Here is a 12,099-nt window from a genome sequence, read left to right as displayed (position 1 = left end):
TTATGGAGTAAATATAAAAAAATGTTTTATTTGTTTACCATACCTCTCGTTTATTTATATTTTTATTAATTTACCATACCTCTTTTACAAATATGGTATTTGGCCCATATGATTCACTTAAATAAAACCTCTTTCTTGAGCCTTCATAAATAGAACGAGGGTTATGGACTAAATATAAAATTACGATATGTCTAGTTTATTTATATTTTTATTTATTTACCATACCTTTTGAGTAAGTATAAAAAGACGTTTTATTTATTTACCATAACTCCACTTTACTTATATTTTAATTTGTTTACACCCTTACATGTATATAAGGTGACTTATGGAGTAAATATAAAAAATGTTTTATTTATTTACCATACCTCTCATTTATTTATATTTTTATTAATTTACCATACCTCTTTTATAAATATGGTATTTGGCCACTTAAATAAAACCTGTTCTTGAAAATGGGCGAATGGATTCACTTAAATAAAACCTATTCTTGAAAATGGGCGAATGGAAGGTTGTAAGTCCTAATTTCAAGGGCTAAATTTACTTTTTTTACCCTCTCCCTTAAAATAAGGTGGGCTATTTGAGGTGATTTGTAAAAATGTACTATGATACAAAATATTCGCCCACTAAAAATTTAAAACCCCTTAATTCCCCCAAAGGGCGAACATTCGCCCTTAAAATTATCCTTGCCTTTAACATTATTTTTATTTTAAAAATACAAGTGTATTGACAAATTCACACATAACCATCATCTTAGATGGAAAATGTACTTTTCCACATAATAAAATAATAATATAAAAAAAAAAATGCACCACTAAAAATGAATAAACTTAAAAAAGCACCACTAGAAATTACATATCAAATCACCATGAAAAGGGGAAAAATGGAACAGCAAAAGGTCATGGAATTTCTATATCAAATAACCATGCAAAGGGAAAAAATGGAACAGCAAAAGGTCATGTCCTCCATATTTGGGTACTCGGTTTTGGTTTGTTACATAAGCATCTAGTGATACTACATGAAGGAATCATTATGTTTACACTTGGATACGTTTAAATATGATCTGAATGCCATGTTGAGGCTGTATGGTAAATATAGATATGGGAGCATGCATGTATGCAGGTGAAAGACTGAATGAGAATTTCTGCAAAATCATATCTAACACAGTCTTGGCCTCCAACATGGCAAAGTTTTGACCAATACATGTTCTTGGACCCATTGAAAATGGTAAAAAGGCATTCGGGTCAGTAGCGGCCTGTGAAGGACCATCTGCAAATCTTTCAGGCTTAAACATGTTTGCATCTGGCCCCCAATACTTCTCACTGTGATGCACTCCCAAAATTGACAAACTCAAGAGTGCGCCTTTTGGAATTGAAAACGGGCCGAGCTTCATGTCCTTGTATGCTTCTCTTACTATCGAATGCGCAGGTGGGTATAGCCGTAGAGATTCATTTAACACCATAGTCATCTGCCAGCCAGAAAAAAAAAACAGACAAAAAACAGACAAGAGTCACTAGGCTACCTTAAATGAGAAATAATCAACAAATCGAATGAGAAAAGTGATGGAATACATACTGATTTCATTCTGCTAAGCATGTCTGCATCTGGTATGCCCTTGCCGCAAATACTGTTAACTTATTTTCTTAATATTTCCTGCCAATCCAGGTTTATTGCAAGCAAGAATACTGTCCAGGTTAACAGATTGGAAGATGTCTCATGGCCTGCAAAGAAAAATAGTTTGCATTCATCCATAATTTCATCCATGCTTAACGTTAGATTTCTTTGAATGCCACCCAATTCCTTCTTGTTGGCAGCCATCATGATTCCAAGAAGGTCATTTCCATAGTCAACCTGACTGGTTACTGTTGTTCTGGGCTCCAACCTTCTTTGAATTATAGAATTTAGGATTTCTCTAATCCTTCTATCAATCTGCCATGCATACCTGTTCTTGCTTGTAGGAATATATCTGAAAAAACAAACCCACCAAATTTCAGTCCACAATCCTTAATTATGAGTACTAAGAAGCATTATACTTGTGCGAAAGCTCTATTGACTAAGTGTACCACTTGGTAGACCCTTGTGCAAAAGTAAGAGATCTAAGGATTATGGCACTGACCCATAAAAGAGCACCACCCAAAGAATGTTAAAAAGAAGACATAAGAAGAAGTACATATGAACTTGCAGTCACATGCAAAACTATATAATTCAAAGATAAATATATTGTAATTACTGGCTTCCAGGGATCCAGATAGAATGTTCAGCTTCAAAAGCCATTTTTTCTAATTCTCTCTGCAATTGAAATATTTCTTTTCCTTCATTGAAACTGCTCCCGAACGCAGTATGGGATATGATATCTGCTGTTAGTGCTATAAATTCTTTATGAACATCAATTTCTTTGCCATGAGAGTCTGCCTGAGCCACCATCTCTTGCCAATTATTGAGCATGGTTGAAGTGCAACCAGCCATTCTCTTCACCATTGTCTGTCATTCATTTGAACTATATAAGGCTCCAACGCTCAGAGAATCTCTAACAAACAGTCTAGCTAATGCAAATCCTTGATTAGTAGAGATGGGCAAATTCACAGCATATAAAATGTAATTTGACAGGCTAGAGGAAAACACTTAAAAATAAGATATCAAATGGCCATGTATAAAATTTTCTCCAATTGATAAGTCTTTTCAGTTTCAGTCAATTTTAGATTTCTTAACTCCGTCCTTATTAGACACCACGTTCTCATGGTGGTCTGCAAGATCTGACCAACATACCTATGTTCAATAATCCTAAACATATAAGGTGATTCTCTATTGCCAAAATCTTCAATCCATTATCAAATCTTATTATACTGCTACTGTGTTTGCAGGACGTTTCAAGAGTCCAAACCTTAAGTTTATCAATATTGAAGGCAGGGTTTACAATCCTCCTGTGGTGAACCCACTTCAATCCCTTTATGGTGGCCAGTCCCTGACCGAGCAGAGCCAGTACAAGAGGCCTGACTGTCCGCTTCTCATAATGCCCGAACTTGTTTGATAGAACTTCTTTCATTAGTTCTGGTTCTGCAATGTTGAGGATTGAACGGATTCCATACCAGTAGAAAAAGGTATCTCCTGAAGACGAACAAATTACCCAATCAAACATCGATTTCAAACTGTTTAGCAATACCTGTGTCAACCTTGACACTATTGCAAAACTCCAAACGACTAAGCAGCAAGTATATGTTGTAGACTCTAGCAGGCCAATAACTAGCAGAGCAACATATGAAAGTAAAAGAAGTCTATAAGGAAAAGAGAATGAATAAATTAGAGAACCATATATTTGACACCACGTATGGTAGTATGGCAGGACTATAGGAACAATATCATGAGAAATATTCTGCATAGGCTGTGCATGAGCCTCCCTGCTCAGCTTCCTCTGCTCTGACCCGCTCCCAATGAGTATCCGGTAAGGCCGACCTCTTATTCCTTGGTCTGTATAAGCTTTTTCAAATCCATAGGGCTTCCATATGAGGTCTCTAAAAAGGTTAACCAGTAAGATCCCAAACAAAACAACTAAAATAGCAACCCATGCCTCAACACTGCTCTTAATCTCAATATCCATCATCAAAACCTCACACAACTACTCTGTACCTATAGTTCTCTGTATCGATGAAAGACACTTTAAATTTATATTTATAGACCCAAAAGTGCACCAGACCGCTGACTTGCAATCTACTCTAAAGTGCCACACTGATAACCCACGCGTTCTAAACGGTAGCCTCAACTTGTATAAAACTGACAGTCTTCCTATCAGAAAAGTGGAACAATTGGCCTATAATTGTCATTCCACGTCACTCCTTCGAGAAGACCAGTCATTAAATTGGCTCGGTGGATAAAAAATCAAACCAGAGGTTTCAGCCAAGTAACGTCTGAAATGGTCATGTGATGTGATATAATTGCTTGGTAGATAAAAACTCATTAAAAAATCAAATCAGAGGTTTCAGCCAAGTAAGCTGTGAAATGGTCATGTGATATAACAATTTAAGGTTGGTAAACTACTGATAACATTAATGTTTCTATATTCATTCATGTGATAACATTAATGTGTTTATATTCATTTATTGGATAACATTAATGTGTCTTTGCTAAAATTAATGTGCTTATATTTATATTTATTGAGTTTCTTTTTTGAGCTTTATTAGAAGGGCTAAACATATCTCTCATAAAAATTGAGTTTGATGTGAAATTAATGTGCTTATATTTATATTTATTGAGTTTCTTTTTTGAGCTTTATTAGAAGGGCTAAACATATCTCTCATAAAAATTGAGTTTGATGTGAAAAGAATGATGGCTAATTATTTTAATTATTCAATTTAACCAATAAAAACACTTAAAAATTATAGAATATTTAAGTCAAAATTAATTTTAAATTTTCTAAATAAAATAATTTTTACTTTATATTTTTTTAAATATGGATTTATAAATAAAAGATTTTATATTTTTTTAAATATGGATTTATAAATAAAAGATTTTATGAATTTAATTTTATAATTTAAAAACTAAAAATTATAAAAAATTTAAGTCAAAACTAATTTTAAATTTTCTAAATAAAATATTTTTTACTTTATATTTTTTTAAATATGGATTTATAAATAATTGATTTTATGAATTCAAAGTTATAATTTAAAAACTAAGGTTGAAAGATAATTATGAATATTTAAATCACATTTTAAAAATTCTCATCAAGTTTTTTAAATGAAAAAAATTGTATTTTATGTATTTATAAATAATAGATTTTATGAATTCAATGTTATAATTTAAAAACTAAGGTTGAAAGATAATTATGAATATTTAAATCACATTTTAAAAATTCTCATCATGTTTTTTAAATGAAAAAATTTGTATTTTATATTTTTTTTAAATAAAAATCTAGATTTAGAAATGAAGGGTGAAAAATGACTGAATATTTAACTTATAATCTAGAAGTTAGCAATATGTTCTTTAAATTAAAAGTTTTGTATTTTTTATTTTTTCAAGTAAAAATATTAGTGTATAATTAAAAATTATGTCTAGAATTCAAAGATGTATATAAATGTGTTCTCATTCAAAGTATAATTATGTTTTAAATTAAAAATATAAGAAATTTATGTATTCAAGCTTCTGTGATCTATAATGAATTAAGCAAAGTCTTTCTGTAGAAATCACATAAGAGAAAATTTTTGGCCGAAACATGTTGGTTTGAAACTTATGTGATTTTTATCGAAAGACATTGCTTAATATAAAAAATGTTTAAGATTTAAAGATGTAGTCTCACTTAAACTACAATTTAGTACTATGTTTTAAATTAGAAATTATATATGTTATATTTTTGAATTAAAATATAGAATACATTAAAGATTAAAAAATGAATATGAATATGTATTTTAACTAAGTCATATTCTAGAAATTAGTATAATGTTTTAAAATTAAAGGATTTTTATTTTATATTTTTAAATTAAAACAATGTTCATACATAAAAGATAAAAGACAAAATTTAGCATTTAAACATAAATATGAAGAATTTAATTAAGTCAAAATTGATTTTAAATTTTTTAAATAAAATATTTTTTACTTTATATATTTTTTAAATATAGATTTATAAATAATAGATTTTATGAATTCAATGTTATAATTTAAAAACTAAGGTTGAAAGATAATATGAATATTTAAATCACATTTTAAAAATTCTCATCAAGTTTTTTAAATGAAAAATTTGTATTTTATATTTTTTTTAAATAAAATTCTTGATTTAGAAGTGAAGAGTGAAAAATGACTATGAATATTTAAAGTTTTGTATTTTTTATTTTTTTAAGTAAAAATATTAGTGTATAATTAAAAATTATGTTTAGAATTGAAAGATGTATATAGATGTGTTCTCATTCAAAGTATAATTATGTTTTAAATTAAAAATATAAGAAATTTATGTATTCAAGCTTCTGTGATCCATAATGAATTAAGCAAAGTCTTTTGGTAGAAATCACATAAGATAAATTTTTGGTGGACAGGTTTCGAACCAACAAGTGTGGTTCATGGTGAACCACACTTGTTGGTTTGAAACCCATCGGCAAAAATTTCTCTTATGTGATTTCTATCGAAAGACTTTGCTTAATATAAAAAATGTTTAAGATTTAAAGATGTAGTCTCACTTAAATTACAGGTTAGTACTATGTTTTAAATTAAAAATTGTATATGTTATATTTTTGAATTAAAATACGGAATACATTAAAGATTAAAAACTGAATATGAATTTTATTTTAACTAAGTCATATTCTAGAAGTTAGTATAATGTTTTAAGTTAAAGAATTTTTATTTTATATTTTTAAATTAAAACGATGTTCATACATAAAAGATAAAAGATTAAAGCCCCTTTTAAGTTCAATCACTCATGGATTCAAGACCAGGGTTTCATCAAATTGGTCAATGATTTCTGGAAGGCTCATCCCATTGACAGAGAGGCCTCCCTGGCAAAAGGTTTCTGTAATAACCTCACCTTGCTAAAGCATCAAACCATCGAGTGGGCAAAGGAAAAGAACCGAAAGGAATCCGAACAGATCACCAACATTGAAGCTGAGCTTTCTGCTCTTCAGGATGACCGGAATTTGGGATTCATCTCGGGGGAGGAAAAATCTCGATTGATTGAGCTAGAAAACCAAAAAGCAAGCATCCTCAAGCTAAGGGAGGAATCCAAAAGGTTGAGAAGCAGAGCTATAAAGTTGAAAGCTGGAGATGAAAACACAAAGTTCTTTGAGAACTATGCAAAAGGAAGAAAAGTCTCAAATACTATATGGAATCTGCCTCTGCCAGAGGGGGGTCTTGTAGACTCTTTCAATAAGCTCTCCCAGCTTGGAACTAACCACTTCAGAAGCATTTACAAATCCCCACCAGGATCAAATCTCGCTGAGATTATAAATGTGGCAAATCATTTCCCTAGATTTGTAAATGAGGAAGACGCTGAAGATCTTACGGCTCCGGTCACCATGGAAGAATTAGAGGGCACTTTAAAATGGTTCAAGAAAGACAAAAGCCCTGGACCGGATGGATGGTCCATTGAGATTTACCTGACTTTCTTTGAACTTTTGGGTCAAGATCTGTTGGTGGTGGTGGAGGAAAGCAGAGCATCGGGCTATATATATCATGCCATCAACTCAACTTTCATAGCCCTCATTCACAAGACCAACTCCCCTTCCTCCTTCGATGACTACCGTCCCATCTCCTTGTGTAACTGTCTATACAAAATCATATCTAAGATTATTGCAAACCGTCTTAGACCCATCCTCTCCAAACACATTGCCCCTCAGCAATTTGCTTTCCTGGAGGATAGACAAATCCATGAAGCCATCGGCTCTGCCCAAGAGGCCCTGCATTCCATTTGGTCTAGACACTTAAAGTGCATTCTCCTCAAGATTGATCTGTCAAAAGCATTTGATCGGGTTAGCTGGCTTTACATTCAAATGCTTCTCATTCATATGGGTTTCCCAATATCTCTTATCAACTGGATCATGGCCTGCATCATGACCCCATCTTATAGTGTGCTCATCAATGGATCGGCCTCCCACTTCTTCCACTCTGAAAGGGGACTCCGTCAAGGATGTCCTCTATCCCCTCTTTTATTCCTCATGGTCATGGAGGGCTTGAGACGTCAAATCATATCTGCTAAAAGAGAGGGATCCCTCGGCGGCCTCAAGATCTCTGATGAATGCTATCTTACACATCTACTCTTTGTGGATGATGCCCTCATTCTTCTGGATGGTAGCATTAGAGACTCTCTAACCTTTTCCTGCATCCTCCAACTCTTCACGAAAGCCACTGGCATGATGGTAAATCAGAAAAAATCTTCGATCTCTTTTGCCAGATCCTCAGTAAACGAAGCCCAAATTGCTCATCAAGCTTTCCCCTACACCATACACCCATTGGACAGGGGCCTAAAATATATGGGATTCTCGCTCAAACCTGCGAGTCAAAGAATTGCAGACTGGGTCTGGTTAGTCAACAAATTGGAGAAAAGGCTAAATTGTTGGAGCCACAGATATCTATCCAGAGCTGGGCGCCTCGTCCTCATTAAATCAGTGCTGGAAGCAACCCCAGTCTTTTGGATGGCACTTGCCTGGATTCCCAGAAATATTCTCGCCCGACTCCAACAACTCTGTAACAAATACCTTTGGGCCGGAAGCCAGGACAAGCGCATATTTGCTTGGATTGGATGGCAGAAGATTGCACTCCCAAAACGGTGGGGAGGATGGGGCCTAAAGGACCTCCCTTTATTTGCAAAAGCAATGGCAGCTAAAATGAGCTGGTCGCTGCTAACTAGCCAGAATCTATGGTCTCGTTTATCATACCATAAATACATCTGGCCACTAGACATTCTGGATTGGGTAAGGCTTCCTAGTTGGAATAGGACAGGCATTTCAACTGTTTGGAAAGCCCTGCTATTCTCATTGCCCCTTATCAGGGACCACCTGGTCTGGAGAATAAACGATGGATCTCTGGCTAGAATAGGCATGGACCCATGGATTGGCAACGGGGGTAGGCATACCCTATCACGAGATCTGATACAGTACCTATACTCTCGAGATATAAATGTCATCGCACATGTTTCCGATTGCGGAAACTCAGGGATCTTTCATCAAGCATGGAAGACGACGCATCAAATAAATCTGCCACTCAGATGGCATCAGGAATGGCAAGATTATAGATCTGCACTAACCGAATCCCATATAAGAATCAGAGAAGGTCTAGACGAATTAGTTTGGAGCCAGGCAGAGAACGGAAAATATTCTCCGAAAGCCGGATATATCACTCTCTGCAGCCACAAAGAACCAGATAATAGCCCGACCTGGTGGCAAAGCATTTGGAAACTACCTGCTCCGCCTAGATCAAAACTTTTTTTTCTGATGCGTATTGCGGAATGAGGTTCCTACAGGAGAATACCTAATGCACAGAGCATTACACGGGCCATCTTGGTGTGTTTTATGCAAGGACGCATCGGAATCCACTGAGCATCTATTTCTGAGATGCAATGCTACACTCGAATTATGGCGATCTCTCACAAATCACATCCCCCACATTGGCAACTGGGAAGGAACGGGCCTAATCGAGGCTTGGGAAAATTGGGCTCAAAAACATAAGGGACCAAAATGTGTTCTTCTTCCGATTCTTGTAAACTGGCAGATCTGGAAGGCTCGAAACCACTCCATATTTGAGAACGGACCCATCATCTGGCCACTGATCGAAGCTGCTATCATGGCTGCCTATAAAGAACTCCCAGACCCTCTGTTGATCCGGATTTAAACAGGAACGCAACAAATTACAGAGATAACCATATACACAAAGATGCAGCGGAAATAATACTTCATTTCATTAATGGAAAATACTGAAATATGCTTACAACCAGAAATGGAAATAAACCAGCTAGGGCGATGGTAGCTTATCTCTGAGAAGAGATGTGATGACTACATGCCTCTGAACTGTGTTACAATGAGGCTCGAAGGCCTATTTATTGTTGAGAAACAATGGAAAAACCCTTAACATTCCCAAAACCTAACCCTAGGAGATGAAACGCCAAACTGTGGGCCCCGTTTGGGGTAAATTGGTACATCAACTTCCCGGGGTCGTAACTTTGGCATATGATCTCCGTTTGACGCATACAATAGCTCGTTAGAAAGATCTATCCGAGCACTACCATTGTTGGAACGGGCAACATCGGTCCATTACATGGACCCATGTTGCCCCCGGATTCCCCAAAAAACGTCGTTTAGGGCCTCAAAACGGATCCGGAAGTTCAGGACCCGAAAAACTGCTAAAAATAGTAATTTGTGCTACAATTAAGGAAACTGAAAATGCTGAGAAAAACAATGGTGGGGTCCAGGTGGACTTGGCAGGTGGCCACCAATATCCACCTGGATCATTCCTCCCCCCTTAGGGAGCAATGGTCCCCATTGCGTTGAGCTCCTCCATGAGATGAGGAAACTTTTGCTGAACTTGTTCCCTGGTGAGCCACTTGCCATGCTGAAGGAGTTGGCCTGCTTTGACAACTCGATACAGTTGGATATTCTGTTGGCGAGTGTTCTTGGTCTGTGTGTCCATGATCCGATCACTTACAGCTTGTTCCATGCAATCTGGATTTAATTCTGTGGGTTTGAGTTGTTCTGCAATGTCGGATGTGTCTAGAAATGGTGGAAAGTATAGCCGAAGGCGGTCCACATTGAACACTGGGTGCAGGCCAAGGAATGGGGGAATGCTGAGCTCAAATGCATTGTCTCCCATAGCCTTAGTAATGGTGTAAGGACCATATCAGAGTGGTCTTAATTTCTGATAGGCTCCAGTAAGGCGTTCCTTTTGCAAATGCAACCAGACTTTGTCGCCCACCTGAAACTTGTGTGGCACCCGATGTTGATCATGTCGTTGCTTGTACTTGGCATTTGATTTCTCAAGAATGTCATGGACCTGCTGGCGAATATGTTGGATGCGCTCAATGAAGCTGGTGGCCTTATCTGTTTCGGATTGGACATGAGATGAATTTATGTGAGTAGCTGCAAGTGGCATGGCCACATCAATGGGGCATAGTGGCTGGAATCCCAAACCCACCTGAAAAGGGCTATGGCCAGTGGAGCTGTGAAGAGCTCGGTTGTAGCTGTGCTGAACATAGGGGAGGCTCTCGTCCCATGTGTGTGGATGCTTTGAGTTATACATGCGCAGAATGTGCACAATCATCCTATTGACAACCTCTGTCTGGCCATCAGTTTGAGGATGGAAGGCTGTGGACTTCGTGAGTTTGGTGTCCACCATTGACCAGAGACTGGACCAAAATGTGCTGAGAAACCGACTGTCCCGATCTGAGATGATAGACTGTGGGATCCCAATGTGCACCCACACTCGTTCAAAGAAGAGTTTAGCAGTGGCTTCTGGTGTGATATTCTTCTTGCAGGCCACCATAATGGCCATCTTCGAGAACCTGTCGACGACCACAAAAACACAGTCATTTCCATGCTTAGTGGAAGGAAGGCCTAACATGTAATCCATGGATATGGATTCCCAAGGTTGACTAGAGGTAGGCAACGGGGTATAGAGGCCGTGCTTCTTAATGGTCAGTTTGGCAATGGCACAGGCAGTACATGATCTGATGTACTTCCCAACATCCTGTCGAAGATTCAGCCAATAGAAATAATTTTGCAGTACTACCACTGTTTTCTCGACCCCGAAATGCCCAGCAGCCCGACTGTAGTGTGCTTCCCAAATCATCTTGTCACGCTCGCTTGAAGGAACACAAAGGTGACCGAGGTGGCATAATAGGGCATCCTGGAGGTGAAAATCTGGAACATGCCGACCCTCCAAGAGTGTCTGGTATGTGTGGCCGAATTCTGGGTCACTTTTGTAGAGAAGTGGCCAATCAGAAGTCTCGTGCCCACAAGAGTTGAGCACGGTGGTTGACGCCATGATCGGTGGTCGACTGAGGCAATTTGCAACATTATTGGTGCTGCCCTTCTTATACTTGATATTCAAGTGGAACTGTTGCAGGTATGTAGACCACTTATGATGGCGATCATTCTGCAATTTCCCTTGGGTCTGTATGAACTGCAGGGGTCGGTGGTGTGTGTGGATGACCGTTTCCTTCCCCAAAATGTAATGCTTCCATTGTCGGCAGGCCTGTACAATGGAATACATCTCTTTATCATAAGTGGGGTACTTCCGGACTGTGTCTGAAAGTGTTTCACTATGATATGCCACTGGATGTCCATGTTGAGTAAGGACTGCCCCAATAGCATAGTCAGAGGCATCTGTCTCGACCTCAAATGGTTGTTGTAAATCTGGTAACGCGAGTACTGGTGCCGTGTAGAGGTGATCCTTCAACTCCATGAATTCCTTCTGTTGAGATTTGGACCAAAAGAATTTTGCTTTCGCCCCTCCCTTGGTGACTTGACTCAAGGGCCAAGAAATATGAGAAAACCCCAACACAAACCTGCGGTAGAAGTTGGCAAGACCTAGAAATCTGCGGAGCTCTATTAGAGTGGTTGGAGAGGGCCAATCCCGAATGACTTGGATCTTGGCTGGATCGACATGCACCCCCTGTTCATCAATGATGTATCCCAGATA

At 37.3% G+C, this 12,099-nt stretch overlaps 1 pseudogene across 1 annotated transcript; it reads right to left on the bottom strand.

Annotated features, from left to right (window-relative positions):
• Positions 1-936: 936 nt before the first annotated feature.
• On the bottom strand, positions 937-3,608 carry LOC149246121 (cytochrome P450 709B1-like; annotated as a pseudogene). The gene is made up of 5 exons (XR_016265551.1): positions 3,304-3,608; positions 2,879-3,102; positions 2,228-2,478; positions 1,573-1,963; positions 937-1,465 (listed from the first exon to the last, which is right to left on the bottom strand). The product of XR_016265551.1 is annotated as a cytochrome P450 709B1-like (transcript).
• Positions 3,609-12,099: the final 8,491 nt, after the last annotated feature.

This window comes from Pinus tabuliformis, chromosome 7 (genome assembly GCF_031772625.1).
Source record: "Pinus tabuliformis cultivar Carrire ecotype Pingquan chromosome 7, CPIR1, whole genome shotgun sequence".
Classification (NCBI taxonomy): Eukaryota; Viridiplantae; Streptophyta; class Pinopsida; order Pinales; family Pinaceae; genus Pinus; species Pinus tabuliformis.
The sequence above is the reverse complement of the archived record's forward strand: the minus strand, read 5'-3'. Positions and strand labels throughout refer to the sequence as shown.